Here is a 16,693-nt window from a genome sequence, read left to right on the forward strand (position 1 = left end):
CATATGTGGGCCTATTTGCCCACCATGTGGACCATTCAGATATTTTATGGTATTGATAGATGCATCAACTAGATGGTCACATGTTTGCTTATTATCTACTCGTAATGTAGCATTTGCAAGATTGCTTGCTCAAATAATCCGATTACGAGCACAATTCCCAGACTATGCAATCAAGACAATCCGTCTTGATAATCCTGGTGAATTTACATCACAGGCTCTTAATGATTATTGTATGTCAATAGGGATAAATGTTGAACATCCTGTTGCTCATGTACATACACAAAATGATCTAGCAGAATCATTTATTAAGCACCTCCAATTAATCGCAAGACCATTACTTATGAGAACAAAACTCCCAATTATAGCTTGGGGACATGCTATTTTACATGTTGCGGCACTTGTACGCATTAGGCCAACATCATATCACAAATTCTCCCCACTACAATTGGCTTTCGGTCAGGAGCCAAACATTTCCCATCTAAGAATCTTTGGTTGTACAGTATATGTTCTGATTGCTCCACCACAACGAACAAAGATGGGTCCTCAAAGGAGGCTGGGAATATATGTTGGGTATGAATCTCCATCTATCATTAAATATCTCGAACCCACAACTAGAGATGTATTTACAACACGTTTTGATGATTGTCATTTTGATGAGACAAGTTTCCCAGCTTTAGGGGGAGGGGAAAAGAAACAGCTGGAAAAAGAAATTATATGGAATGCACAATCATTATCTCAATTTGATCCTCGTACAAATTAATGTGAACTTGAAGTTTAAAGAATAATTCATTTACAAAATATTACAAATCAATTACCAAATGCATTCACTGACCCAAAGAAAATTACAAAATCACATATTCCAGCTTAAAATGCTCCAATTCGAATTAAAGTCCCAGAAGGAGAATTAATTAATGATTCTAAAGCACGTTTGAAACGTGGTAGACCAGTCGGTTCCAAAGATAAAAATCCTTGAAAAAGAAAGGGAGCAAATAATCAAGATGGCCCTAATGAAGAGGCTGAAAATTTCGAGGAAGATGTTGACATAAACAAATCTCTTGAAGAGATTCGAATTCGAAAATATTAGCAATAATGAGATCTCAATAAATTATGTCAATACAGGAAAAGAATGGAACCGACTCGAAGTAATTGTCGACAATATTTTTGCTTATAATGTAGCGCTAGAAATTATAAATGAAAACGAGGATCTTGAACCTAAATCTATCAAAGAATGTCAAAATAGAAAAGATTGGCCAAAATGGAAAGAAGCAATTCAAGCAAAATTGAATTCACTTGCTAAACGCAAAGTATTTGGACCTATAGTCAAAACACCTGAAGGTGTGAAACCCGTTGGATACAAATGGGTATGTTTACGTAAAAGAAATGAGAAAAATGAAGTTGTGAGATACAAAGCAAGACTGGTAGCTCAAGGTTTTTCTCAAAGGCCAGGTATTGATTATGAGGAGACATATTCTCCTGTGGTGGATGCAATAACATTAAGATATTTGGTTAGCCTGGCTGTGAGTGAAAAACTCGATATGCGATTAATGGATGCAACATGACTTATTTATATGGATCATTAGATAGTGATATTTACATGAAGATCCCTGAAGGATTTAAGATGCCTGATGCATATAATTCAAGCAATCGAGAAATGTGCTCAATTAAATTACAAAGATCATTGTATGGATTAAAACAATCAGGACGCATGTGGTACAATTGACTTAGTGAATATTTATTAAAAGAAGGATATAAAAATAATCCTCTTTGCCCATGTGTTTTTATAAAAAGTTCAAGTCCTGAGTTTGCTATTATTGCTGTATATGTTGATGATTTGAATATTATTGGAACTCTTGAAAAACTTTCAGAAGCTGTGGAATATCTAAAGAAAGAGTTCGAAATGAAAGATTTAGGAAAAATAAAATTTTGTCTTGGTCTACAAATTGAGCATTTAAAATGTGGAATTTTCATTCATCTGTCAACATATACTGAAAAGATTTTGAGACGGTTTTATATGGATAAATCACACCCATTGAGTAGCCCAATGATAGTTAGGTCACTTGATGTAGAAAAAGATCATTTTCGACCTAGAGAAGAACATGAAGAGCTCCTTGGTCCAGAAGTACCATATCTTAGTGCAATAGGAGCATTGATGTATCTTGCTAATTGTACAAGACCTGATATAGCTTACTGTCAATTTATTAGCAAGATTTAGTTCTGCTCCAACATATAGACATTGGAAAGGGATTAAGCACATACTTCGCTATCTCCAGGGTACTATTGATAAAGGATTATTCTATTCTAATAATTGTGGGTCACAACTTATTAATTATGTGGATGTCTAAATTTTTTATTTATTACCATTAACGTAATCAACAATCCCTTTTTCTTAGTTTCTTTTTTTCTTAGTTTCTTAATATTTGACTCTTGTATGTATATAAATAGGAGATCGCCTATTGGAATAAAACACTCAGAAAATTCTCATCTCTTCTCTATTTTCTTTCTCTAAATTATAATATTACATAATACTAATATTTTATAATAATATATATATTTTTTATAGATTAAATACTATTTTAGTGTGATTAAATCTTAAAAAAAAATTGTGTGTATTTGTCTTACATTGCTCATATGTGAGTGATTTGTGAGATTTATATTATACCAAGTAGTAACTAAGCTATAACCTTACAATAGAATTTTAGTAATTAGATAAATACTATTTTGGTGTCATTAAATCTATAAAAAAAAATGATAAATAAGTTTTTCATATTTTTTTCTTTTGTGAATTATGACTTGGATAGAATAATTTTGCTTTTCAACTGTGAGTTACTTACTATACCATATATTTTTCTTTGACAGAATTAAATATTTAATGTTACTTATCAAGTTAGAGATCCTAAAATGGTTTACAATATTTTGATAAATTTTGAATAATTGATTATTACAAATTAAAATTTAGATGTTATACTATGAAAATATTATATACATGAGTGTAATTTACTATTTAAATTTAAATGATTGTATTTCTTAAGATAACCACAAAATTCTTTTATATATTTATATTTAGGGGTTTATATATATGATGCAAAAATAGGTGTGTGATGCATCTTCGTTATGTTTATATATGTATAATCTTTTTTTTTTTTAAAAAAAAAAAAAATAACAATGCACATTGCAATTATTTAAAATATCTCGCAAATTTTTAATAAAATTTTAATAATTTATTTTTTTTTAAATTTAGTTCAACAATTTGTTTCACTCTTGTATTAAAATTAATACGAGTACAAAAAAAATATTTAAACTATATTTTTCAATACAATAAATTATTTAAAATATACAGAATATATTAAATAACTAAAGTGTAGTACAATAAAACAAAATGAAATTATTTTACGTACTGAAAATACGATAGGAACATAAATTGTGTAACCAATTATTTTGGTGTATTGAGAGCTTCTCTTTATATATTATGTGAGTAGGGATAGTTTTGCCTTACAGATTAATGATTTTTGATAATAATTATTAAATTAAATTATATGAGATCCAGTAATCATATTAATAGTGGTATAATACATTACAATATCGTTAAGTATTATCAATACTTTTAACATTTCTTATATTAATATAGTCATAAATATTTTACGTGCACGTGTGACTTTTCACTAGGAATAATTAAAAAGTACAAAATATAATAACAAATATTATATAATAAGTTCTCAATCGATTTATAGATTCAACATTGGATAGTGAGTTTCTTTACAAATTTTTTAATATTTTTAGATCTATTTTATATAACTGAATATTTCAAAAAATTATGTATAAATTACGTAGTTATAACTCATTGTTTAATTTTTATTCTGTGTTAAATAAATTTATTAGAAATAACAATAGTGACAAAGTATACAATGATAATAACGATTTTAAATAATCATGACATAAAAAGAGAAATGTTTACTTAAATAATTTTTAACAAATAATAATAATAATAATCTAATAATTTTTCTCTATATCACCTAATTAATCTATATAATAATTGATCAGGAGTAGTGAAACAATGAAAGTTAAAGTGTGCGGATAAATGAAAAGATAAGAGAAATAGAGAAAAAACTACTAATGATATAGAGTTCCAATATCTAAGGTCTATGATTAATTTTCATAAAAAAAAAATGTAATAAAGCATTAATACTGAATTGATCCCTAATTAAACAAAATACCTTTTCGAAGTCCTCGAGACGAAGATGCATAGTGGGTTGACGTATAGTGCGATTTGTCAACAGGGTCGTCTCAAATATTTTGGAGGCCCTGTTCTAATTTTAAAAAATAGGACCCTAACAAAAAAAAAATAATTTGCAAATAATATTTTTAAATATTATCATATTACGAAAGTATATTTTACAAAATTACACACTTAAAAATTCAAATTTTTTTTACTAAACTTGTTATTAATTCCAATACAACTTCAAGCCAATATCAACATTCTATTTAAAAAGGGACATCCTTCGAACGCTTTTTGAAGCAAATTCATCAACCAACTCTTCATATTTTATTGTCTCCAAAACCTCATTTTCAATCGCTATCGATGCTAATTCATTAAGCCTTTCTTGTAACATGGTAGACCGCAAGTAGGACTTCAACAACTTTAACTTTGAAAAACTTCTTTCTGCAGAAGCAACTGTCACAGGAATAGTCAACAAAATCCTATATGCAATAATTGTATTAGGAAAACAATCTACGCCTTTCAAAAACTTTAATATGTCGATAGCTCTCATTTTCTCTCTAGGCAATATTTACCTTAATAGCTTCAACTCCACACATAATTCATTCCCATCAATATCAGATTGTTCATTATGTTTCAATGCATTTTCAAAATGACAACAACAAGACTTTAAATTTGCGTTGTCTAATGATTGTAACTTGTCAGAAGTAAACAAGAAACTAAAATTATTTTCATACTCTTGATATTGTTCAAATCTCTTAGTAAGAGAAGCAATGGCTTGATCAACAAGGTAAAGAAAATAATTAATTCTAAAAGATTCCTCTCCAGATAACTCAACAGATGGTATTTAAATTTTCATCAAATTGTCTTTTTCTTCAAATTGTGCGCCTTTGAGGAAATACTGGATCGATATTCATTTCAATAGCAATTTCCTTAGCATTAGCCAAGGCGTTATAAAAACATGTTTCTCTATATCCCACGAAAAAAGAAATTAACCCTTTTATTTTGTCCATAGCAATATCAATAAGCATATCCTTTGATTGTAAAAGCTTACTAACCAAATTAATTGCAGATAAGATTTCAAACCAAATAATAATTGCTATTAAAAACTCAAAATCACCAAGTTCATTTATTGCTAAGGATTTTGCTTCACTTCTGATTTTAGAATCAAGTTCATCCTTTTCCGATACTTCAAGTAAAGCTTCTCTAAAATCTGACATTTGAGATCTTATAGCTTTAACACTTTCTACACGACTCTCCCAACGAGTGGATGACAATGATTTTGGAGTCAATCCTTTCACATTATCTTTCAAAATTTGTCATCTCTTAGTAGAATTGGCAAAAATTGTATAAATGCGTTGAATAACTCCAAAAAAAAATCTCTAGCTTTACTACACGATTCAACCATGTCACACAAAATCAAATTAAGACTATGACAACCACAAGGAGTATAAAAGGCTCTTGGATTTATGTCTAAAAATTTCTTTTGTACACCTTGATGTTTTCCTTTCATATTTGACTCATTATCATAACCTTGCCCTCGCACATCAAATATGTCAAGATCAAGTTTTTTCAGCTCATTTTGTAGCACATCATAAAGTCCTTGACCAGTTGTATCATTCACATTTAAAAATCCTAAAAAAGATTCTTCAATGCTAACAGAATGTCGAGAAACATCCACATATCTCAATATCAAGGACATTTGCTCTTGATGGCTAACATCAGGAGTACAATCAAGTATCACAGAAAAATATTTTGCTTGTTTAACTTTTTTAATGATTTCTGCTTTAATTGCTGAAGCAAGCAAAATTATTAACTCGTTTGGGATGTTATGTCCAAGATAATGAATGTGAATATCATCATTTGTAATGCGTTTAACATGTTCTTGGATAATAGGATCAAACTCTGCCAACATTTCAATTAAGCCAAGAAAATTGTCATTACTATTTTGATATAATTTCTCATTAGATCCACGAAAGGCCAAATTATGTTTAGCAAGAAATTTAACTATTAAAATAATTCTTTGTAAAACTTTTTTCCAGTGATCTTTTTCTTTTTCAATTAGTCTTTGAGTCGATTTATCAATGGTTTGATTCTTTTGGACTCTTAGACGGAATTCGTACCAAGTGGTCATATTTTTAACATGTTCTGTGCTTATCTCATGCTCTCTAAGTCTTTCACTAATATGCACCCAATCACTAAAGCCTTCATTTATTAATTGTCCTCTAACAGTTCCTGTTTTAAAAACTTTGCAACATAAACAAAATACTCTATCTAACTCTTTTGAATAAACAAGCCAATCTCTATCATACTTCTCCCCATTTGATAAAACTCTAGTATACAAATTAGCAGTGAATCGTCTAGAAAATTTACCTTTAGGACCAGCCATAATAGAACAATCTCTTTTTGGACACTTCATCACTAATAAATCAATCATTTTTGGATCAAGAGCATCCCAATTTCTTGGATCAAATATGTCAAGTAAATTTTTAAATGAGTTTGTTTGCTAAGCATTATTATTATCCTCTAAAATTTTATTTTCGAGTGAATTATTCAAATGGTCATCATCACAATTTTCATAATCAAAATTTTGATTTTCCATATTATCATTTTCAATAGGCACATCACCTTTATTTTCCACATTATTATTTTCAATAGGCATGTCACTTCTATTTTCTACATCATCATTTTCACTATGATTCTCAATAATAGGCAACATATTTTCAGAAATTTCAGTATCAACAACATTATGATTATAATTTTCAAAAGAAATTTGTGGTTCTTTTATAACGAATTTATCAAGAGCTCCTCTTTGAGATTGCGTTAACTCCTCAATTTTTTTCATTTTCTTACGCTTTTCATATCCAGACTCATATTTTTTAATTTTATGAGACAAAGTAAAAAAAAATAATAGCAACAACTTATATAATATTTCAAAGAACAATCAAGATAATAATAATTATTAATTTAAAAGTTCAAAAAGGGACGAAAAAACCTGATATTTGCTGCTAATTCCATCTTCAAAGTTTAAAACTTCAAATTGTGAAAATTTGCCGTCACCAATTGCCCAATGCTCATTTAAAATTGATTTTCTGATTTATGCAATGATATTTTTAGAATATAGTTATAAATAATAATTAACTAAATAACAATTAATCTCAATTAAAAAAAATTTACAAAAATATGATTGATTGACAGTATTAAACAAGGGTGAATTACAACATATACATTATGTAAATATGTAAATAGGTATAATACATATTATATACTTTTTTTTTTCTCCATTAGTTTCAGCATTAAATACGTAAATAAGTATATTTAGTTTTTTTAAAAAATAAAAGGTAAAAAGGCAAAGAAAAAATACTAGCTAACTACTAATACTAACTACACTATTAATCATAAAAAGTGAGATCAAATATAACAAATATACAGATTTGAAATTGAAAATAATAAACAATATAGATACAATGAACAAAGAATAAATATCAAATACATACCTTCTATTAACCGTTGATAAATTTGCCTCAAAAAATTCCAATGAATGATATTATTCTTCAAATCTTTTATTTTTTTTATATATTTATAAAAAAAAAAACTAAAAATATAGATGATAACAAAATATATCTAATATCTTTCTTCTCAATTTTTATAAACAATTTTGATTTTTGATGTGGATGAAAAATCTTAAAATGGGATATATATATATATCTTTATATATTAAAAGTGCCTATCTTACGGCATTTCTTTGTTTAACAGAATATACCTTAAAAATAAAAGAATATTCCGTTAAATTTAACGATGTTAATAGGTTTGATCTCCCGTTAACAAATAAACCCAATAATTAAACCAAAAAATTAAACAATCTTTTTTTAAATTAAAAAAAATATCTTAGCCACATAACTCTCCAACATCAACGTTAACTCCAAAAAAAAAATAAAAAAAAAATATTAAAATTAAAACGATAGTAAACCTAATTTCCTATAAAATTGTAATTTTTTTTATTATTTTTTATGAAAGAAATAAAAAAATATTAAAATTAAAACGATAGTAAACCTAATTTCCTAAAAAATTGTAATTTTTTTATTATTTTTTATGAAATTATAAGTTTAAAATATTTTTCTCACCCCTCAGTACTCGCGAGACCCATTTAGATCGATTGCCTCGGCACTTGCTTATGAATTTGAAGAAGTCATCGTCTGCCTCGGCAATTGCTTGTGAATTTGGACTTGTACTACTCAATCCATTCTCAAACACCCATTTTCCTTAAAAGAACGAAAGCCGAAAACCAAATCCTTACTATAGTGTTAACACTGTAAACCCCTCCTCCCTTCACTGTCTTCCATTTCAGTACTCATCACCACCAACCAACCAACCCACTACCAGGTATCTATCTATCTTTCTTTCTTTCTTTCTTTTCTTTTTGTTTTCTTCTATGATTTTTCTTTAATTTGATGTTGTTTTCATTATTAGTACTAATAATTGTATTTGCATTATTGAGTGTGGGAATCTTTGTAGTAGTCTCTATCTTGTCTTGTCTTTCTGATCTGTATTTGTTTTCAGTGAGATTTTTCCTCTAATATCTAATTATATATATAATGTCCTCCTCTTGTTTGATATTTTTCCCAAGTGGGTTTCATTTAAGAACCCCTTTTGTGATGGTAAAGTAAAGCTAAGATCTTTATTTGTTTTTTTTTTTCTTTTTCTGCAGTTTTTCTCACTGATTTTTGGTTAATGGCGTTCAATGATAATAACCCATCTTCTATAACAACCAGAAAGAGAAAGTTTGAAGAAAATGACAGTTGCTTTCTCAGCAATTTTTTCAACACGTCAGGTCTTCACATATACATTTAGTATATTTATTAAAACATCGTTTTAGTTTTGTAGAATAATTTTTGAATGCTGAACTGTTCCACCTAGATAGATTTGTCTTTTTTTTTGTTTACATATGAATTTGAATTATTCCTCCAAATTTTCTATAAGTAAATAATAAGTATTATTTTGTTATGACTAATATATACCCAATTATATTTTACTAACCAAATATAATAGCACAAAAATTACTTTAATAAAATAAATCATTCCCAAGATCATACTTTTAGATACAATCTAAATAAATAATTGTAAAGCCCGCTTAGTTAATTTAGAAATTAGCAGTTATTTATGTTAATCATGAAATTATTTATAGCTATTTAAATAATTTATCGCTGTTATTTATGGAATTCAGATATGCATGATTATGTCATCAGTAGCTTTATATTTCGCATTTCCGGTGTCCGGTATTTTGGAACTCGGCGTTTGGCTCAGTAGAAATCACAACTTAGTATGTTAGTATTTTGGGGACGGGTTTTAGACATTGGGAATGTCGGGAATGGCCGGGAATTTAGAATTTCCCAAAAATACCCCTTTAGTATGATTTATGTGATTTTATGATGGAGGGGCAAAATGGTCTTTTTGCCCCAATAATATTTTGTCTTTTAGTGATTATTAATTGGAATAAATGTTTATTTTAATTGTTAATTGTTGGCTGAAATGATTTTGGGTTAAATGGCTTTATTCCTTTTATTTCTTTCATTTTACAACACTTAGAAAAAAATTGGAAATTTTCAAGAAAACACTCTCTTTTCTCTCTCTCTTTTCGGCTGAACCTTTGGGTGCTTGGAGCTGGATTTTTGTGGTGATTCAAGCTAGTTTTGCAAAGCTCTAGTGAATTCTTGTTTGTGGTAGGTGTCTTCTAGCTTTCTCCTCTTTTATTTTAGGAAAAGTTTGGTATATTGTTGATGCATGCATGCTTTTGTGGCTGTTCTTGTTGCTGTGTTTGGTTCTTATTTTCTGAAGTTCAAAGCATGATTATTTGATGTTAATTGAGTTGTTTGAAGCATGAGTAGCTAGGTTGTTCAAAGTTTGAGTTTTCTTTGAAAAATGTGGTTTTTGGAGGAAAATAGTGTGATTATGTTTCTGTGTTGTTGCTGTAATTTCTGTTAGTTTTCAGAGGTGATATTATGCTTGATTATGTAGAATTAAGTGGGTTTGATTGCATGTTTAGGTGTTTTTGCTCAAGTTTGAGTTTAGAACTCAAGCTTGAGCTCCAATGGCAAATTTTGTATCTGTGGTTTCTGGGTAGGTTTGATGCCTTGGATATGTTATTTGGGACATATAGAGCACGTGTCCGGAAAGTTTGGGACCAATTGGGGTTGAATTGGTCGAGTTATGAATTTTTGAAGTTGCCGCTGCGAGGAACCGGAATTCGGTTGAGCATCCGATTCGGATGGGGGTCCTGAATTTCCCGAACCGGAATTCGGTTGGGCAACCGGTCTACCGGTTGGGGGATTTTTCGAACCACTAGTTTTCCTCGTTTTTGGGTTTTTAGGGGTATTGCCATGCTTTTTATCGATAGGGAAACTTTTAGTTCCTAGTTTTAGTCCGGGAAGTGATTTAGCGTGTCACTTATAGCGTTGTGATTTTTATGGTTTAGGAGCCGATGTCCGCCGCTCGGCTTCGATTCCGGTCGGGTTGACCGCACACCCGAAATCGGAATCCGGGTAAGATTAGTATAACGGTATGCATATGTAGATTACATGTTTAGCGTGCATGTAGGAAGCACCTGCTAGATTACATTAGTCATGTATTTAGGCTTCGAACCATCCAACCCCGTCACGTCGGTACGAGCCGGAGTATGACCAAGAATGAGTATGACCGGTTCGACCGATCAGCCGACACTTGGTTGGTGGTTCGGTGCTATTGACCTATCCCGTCGGTACAGGCTGGAGTATGACCACAGGCGGAGTATGACCGGCTCGACCGATCGGAGGATACTTGTCAATAGTACCGTCCCCCGAACGTTCAAAACTCGGTACCATGTTGGACATGGCGCAGTAGCTCGGTACCATGTTGGACATGGCGATGGCGGGACTCGCATCGTGTTGGACACGGCAGTCAGTTTTATGTATGATATTATTATGCTTTTCTTACTGAGTCTGTCGACTCACAGTTTATGTTCATGTGTAGGTAAAGGCAAGGCTATAGCTGATGGACCGTGAGCGAGCTTATGAGATTGTACATGTCGGGGCGGTTAGGCCTGGAGCGTACGATCCTCGGGACAGCACGGTTGAGATTTTTGTAACTGTCGTTAGACGACTTTCATTTTGATGTAAAAGTTAATCAGTTAAAACGTTTGTAAATGATTTTATAAATCGGGATCCCGAGACTTTTATAATATGGTTTATAAGTTTAATTAAAAAGCAAAAATTTTAATTAATCACGTTTTTTTCCATAAACCTCGTTGATTAGCAACGAGCTGCACAGTACGTTTAAAAATCACGTAATACGCCTAAGATAGTTAGGGTGTTACAATAATAAAAAAAAAAGACTTTAAATAAAACTAATATTTACGTGCCTCGGCACGTAACTTTTAACTAGTATATATATAGTAGGTGAATAAAAAAAGTTTTAAAAAAAATAAATTAAATGGTATTAATAAATTTGGTACCGTTAGTTTACTAAAAACTAAGAAATTTGGTACTTAATTGACTAATAGTCTAATACTTGGTTTATAAAAAAAAAAAAATTGAAAAGGTTAAAAATTAATGAGCTTTTGTTGGGAAGGAGAAGAATGAGAGAGATAAGACCAACGTCTCTCAATTAATGATCCCTATTAAATGGGCTTTTGCAATGACCAAGGGAGGGAGCTTATCAAAAAAAAAAAAAAAGAGAAAATTACGTTCTATACCCTTTTTATATTGTACTCTTTTATTTTTACCTTTTTTTTTTTAAAGTCTATCATATTTACCTCTTTTTTTAAACATTATACCAATTTTGCCAATGTCACTTCAAGATACTCTCCATGTGATTCTCTTATGTCAGGGTATTTTAGGTACAATATATATAAAAAGAGGTATGTTTCAATTAAATTTAAAATTAGAGGTAAATTTAATTAATTGATTAATAAAAGTGGTATTTTTCAACTTACCAAAAAAAAAAAATTAACAAAATTGGGCCCTTTTCTTGCGTGGGCCCTGTGCAGTAGGTCTGCCTGCACACCATTAGGGTCGGGCCTGTTTGTCAAATATATTGGGTCATATGGTATTTTCTCATTCTCTTCTTCGATCGAGATATCCTCCTTTTCGCCTAAGAAAGATTGATTGAATTATCAAAAATTTAGAGCAAGAAATGCAATGAAGTGCACTTAAATATATTTTTTAGGGGTATACAAATTAATATTAGCAATTCAAATAATTTATGGTTGGCTTGTCTAGGATATGGGATCTCACGACTCACGCTGCATCTTTACTCTTATATTGGATGGTGCATATATACAATGCATTAGGAATTAGATTTAACTATTAAGATTGCTGAAACATCTAGATGGGTTGCAAAGTGGCCGTATCATCTTCTACAATATTAAAAGTTGAAATTTGAGGGTGGTAATATAATACTAAAAGCTGCTATTAGTGGATAACTTTGCTTATATAATTAAATTTATTAACATGCTTCTTGCAGAAAACTATATAAGTGAAGAAACTATGATGCTCAAATTTCATTACACCTTTAATAATTTTCTCAACAAGTATTAATTTGTAACTTGTCTGTTCAGATCTCGTCGACGATGGAAGAACATTCCAAAGCTCTGGCACGATCAAGGAGAGGGAGAATGAGAGAGAGATTTGGGGCTTTGGGGTTCTCGAGCATTGGCAAAACAGAGCAATTGTGTGGCTGCCATGAGGGTTGGGGTGGCTGCCGTGAGGGTTGGGGTGGCTGGTGGCGGGGATTGGCATGTGGTTGGAGATGAAGAAGACAAGGAAGAAAAAAAAGAAAAAATATTATTTTAAAAAATTTAAATAATTTATTTATTTTTATTATAATTTTTTTTAAATTAAAATTATAATTTAGACCAATAATAATTGGACATGTGTCAATTTTGAATAAGTGAACATATCTGTTAAAGTTGGGACTAACGGACTTACAAAAAGTACGACTTTGAGGACTATTGCCGCTATTTTTTGTGGTTGGGGATTAATCTCCATCAAAGTAAATTTTTAAAGGACTTTTGCTGCAAATATCCCTTATAATTTTTATGTAATTTTATATTTTTTTATTCATTTAATATTTGTTTATTGTTATACCCAAAATTAAACTATAATATTAATATTATATAGTGCTTTATGTAATACAAAATTTAGTTGTTCGCAAGAAATTGTGCTTTATTATGAAGAGGAGTGTTACCATCAACCTTCTGTTACAACCTCTAAGTTAATTTCCACGCCCAAAAATACATGTCGGAATATTTTTTTTCCAATTTTTTTTTTCACGGAGGTATTTGTTATGCTTACAATATCATCCCTGTAAATTTTTGAAAAATTTCGAATAGTTTAAAGTGCCGAAAATACGTTTGAAGTTTTTTGAACGCGAGTGGTATACTGGAATATCAGGAACTCTTTTTTTTGCTACTGTAAACTATTCGGAATTTTCAAAAATTTACAGGGATGATATTGTAAATATAACGAATAACGCTATGAAAAAAATTTGAAATAAAATATTTCGGCATGTGATTTCGGACGTGAAGATTGACTAAGAAGTTGTAATTAGTATTTCTTTATTATGAATCTTTGGCCGTATGCATGCCTAAGCCAACACCTCTACTCCCTAGGGTTGGCCCCAAAATTAAACTATAATATTAATAGGTTAATTATCAATTTTTCTCCACGAACTTTGACATATACTAAGTCATGCCCCCTGAACTTTTTTGGCTGTTAAAAATTTCTCCTGAACTATTAAGATTATTAGATTTAAGGACTTTTGTCTAATTTTAGTAAAAAAAATTCTAACATAGATGAAAGAAGGATATAAAAATAATTGACTTACAAAGATCATTGTATGGATTAAAACAATCAGGACGCATGTGGTACAATTGACTTAGTGAATATTTATTAAAAGAAGGATATAAAAATAATCCTCTTTGCCCATGTGTTTTTATAAAAAGTTCAAGTCCTGAGTTTGCTATTATTGCTGTATATGTTGATGATTTGAATATTATTGGAACTCTTGAAAAACTTCAGAAGCTGTGGAATATCTAAAGAAAGAGTTCGAAATGAAAGATTTAGGAAAAATAAAATTTTGTCTTGGTCTACAAATTGAGCATTTAAAATGTGGAATTTTCATTCATCAGTCAACATATACTGAAAAGATTTTGAGACGGTTTTATATGGATAAATCACACCCATTGAGTAGCCCAATGGTAGTTAGGTAACTTGATGTAGAAAAAGATCCTTTTTGACCTAGAGAAGAACATAAAGAGCTCCTTGGTCCAGAAGTACCATATCTTAGTGCAATAGGAGCATTGATGTATCTTGCTAATTGTACAAGACCTGATATAGCTTACTGTTAATTTATTAGCAAGATTTAGTTTTGCTCCAACATATAGACATTGGAAAGGGATTAAGCACATACTTCGCTATCTCCAGGGTACTATTGATAAAGGATTATTCTATTCTAATAACTGTGGGTCACAACTTATTAATTATGTGGATGTCTAAATTTTTTATTTATTACCATTAACGTAATCAACAATCCCTTTTTCTTAGTTTCCCTTTTTCTTAGTTTCTTAATATTTGACTCTTGTATGTATATAAATAGGAGATCACCTATTGGAATAAAACACTCAGAAAATTCTCATCTCTTCTCTATTTTCTTTCTCTAAATTATAATATTACATAATACTAATATTTCATAATAATATATATATTTTTTATAGATTAAATACTATTTTAGTGTGATTAAATCTTAAAAAAAATTGTGTGTATTTGTCTTACATTGCTCATATATGAGTGATTTGTGAGATTTATATTATACCAAGTAGTAACTAAGCTATAACCTTACAATAGAATTTTAGTAATTAGATAAATACTATTTTGGTGTCATTAAATCTATAAAAAAAAATGATAAATAAGTTTTTTATATTTTTTTCTTTTGTGAATTATGACTTGGATAGAATAATTTTGCTTTTCAACTGTGAGTTACTTACTATACCATTTATTTTTCTTTGACGAATTAAATATTTAATGTTACTTATCAAGTTAGAGATCCTAAAATGGTTTACAATATTTTGATAAATTTTGAATAATTGATTATTACAAATTAAAATTTAAATGTTATACTATGAAAATATTATATACATGAGTGTAATTTACTATTTAAATTTAAATGATTGTATTTCTTAAGATAACCACAAAATTCTTTTATATATTTATATTTAGGGGTTTATATATATGATGCAAAAATAGGTCTGCTGATGCATCTTCGTTATGTTTATATATGTATAATCTTTTTTTAAAAAAAAATAATAATAACAATGTACATTGCAATTATTTAAAATATCTCGCAAATTTTTAATAAAATTTTAATAATTTATTTTTTTTAAAATTTAGTTCAACAATTTGTTTCACTCTTGTATTAAAAGTAATACGAGTACAAAAACAATATTTAAACTATATTTTTCAATACTATAAATTATTTAAAATATACAGAATATATTAAATAACTAAAGTGTAGTACAATAAAACAAAATGAAATTATTTTACGTACTGAAAATACGATAGGAACATAAATTGTGTAACCAATTATTTTGGTGTATTGAGAGCTTCTCTTTATATATTATGTGAGTAGGGATAGTTTTGCCTTACAGATTAATGATTTTTGATAATAATTATTAAATTAAATTATATGAGATCCAGTAATCATATTAATAGTGGTATAATACATTACAATATCGTTAAGTATTATCAATACTTTTAACATTTCTTATATTAATATAGTCATAAATATTTCACGTGCACGTGTGACTTTTCACTAGGAATAATTAAAAAGTACAAAATATAATAACAAATATTATATAATAAGTTCTCAATCGATTTATAGATTCAACATTGGATAGTGAGTTTCTTTACAAATTTTTTAATATTTTTAGATCTATTTTATATTACTAAATATTTCAAAAAATTATGTATAAATTACGTAGTTATAACTCATTGTTTAATTTTTATTATGTGTTAAATAAATTTATTAGAAATAGCAATAGTGACAAAGTATACAATGATAATAACGATTTTAAATAATCATGACATAAAAAGAGAAATGTTTACTTAAATAATTTTTAACAAATAAATCAATCATTTTTGGATCAAGAGCATCCCAATTTCTTGGATCAAATATGTCAAGTAAATTTTTAAATGAGTTTGTTTGCTCAGCATTATTATTATCCTCTAAAATTTTATTTTCGAGTGAATTATTCAAATGGTCGTCATCACAATTTTCATAATCAAAATTTTGATTTTCTAGATTATCATTTTCAATAGGCACATCATCTTTATTTTCCACATTATCATTTTCAATAGGCATGTCACTTCTATTTTCTACATCATCATTTTTACTATGATTCTCAATAATAGGCAACATATTTTCAGAAATTTCAGTATCAACAACATTATG

The 16,693-nt window shown here is 29.1% G+C and overlaps 1 pseudogene; it reads right to left on the reverse strand.

Annotated features, from left to right (window-relative positions):
• Positions 1-4,412: 4,412 nt before the first annotated feature.
• LOC133034703 (uncharacterized) lies at positions 4,413-7,093 on the reverse strand (annotated as a pseudogene).
• Between the last annotated feature and the right edge of the window lie 9,600 nt (positions 7,094-16,693).

This window comes from Cannabis sativa, chromosome 2, assembly GCF_029168945.1.
Source record: "Cannabis sativa cultivar Pink pepper isolate KNU-18-1 chromosome 2, ASM2916894v1, whole genome shotgun sequence".
Taxonomy (NCBI): domain Eukaryota; kingdom Viridiplantae; phylum Streptophyta; class Magnoliopsida; order Rosales; family Cannabaceae; genus Cannabis; species Cannabis sativa.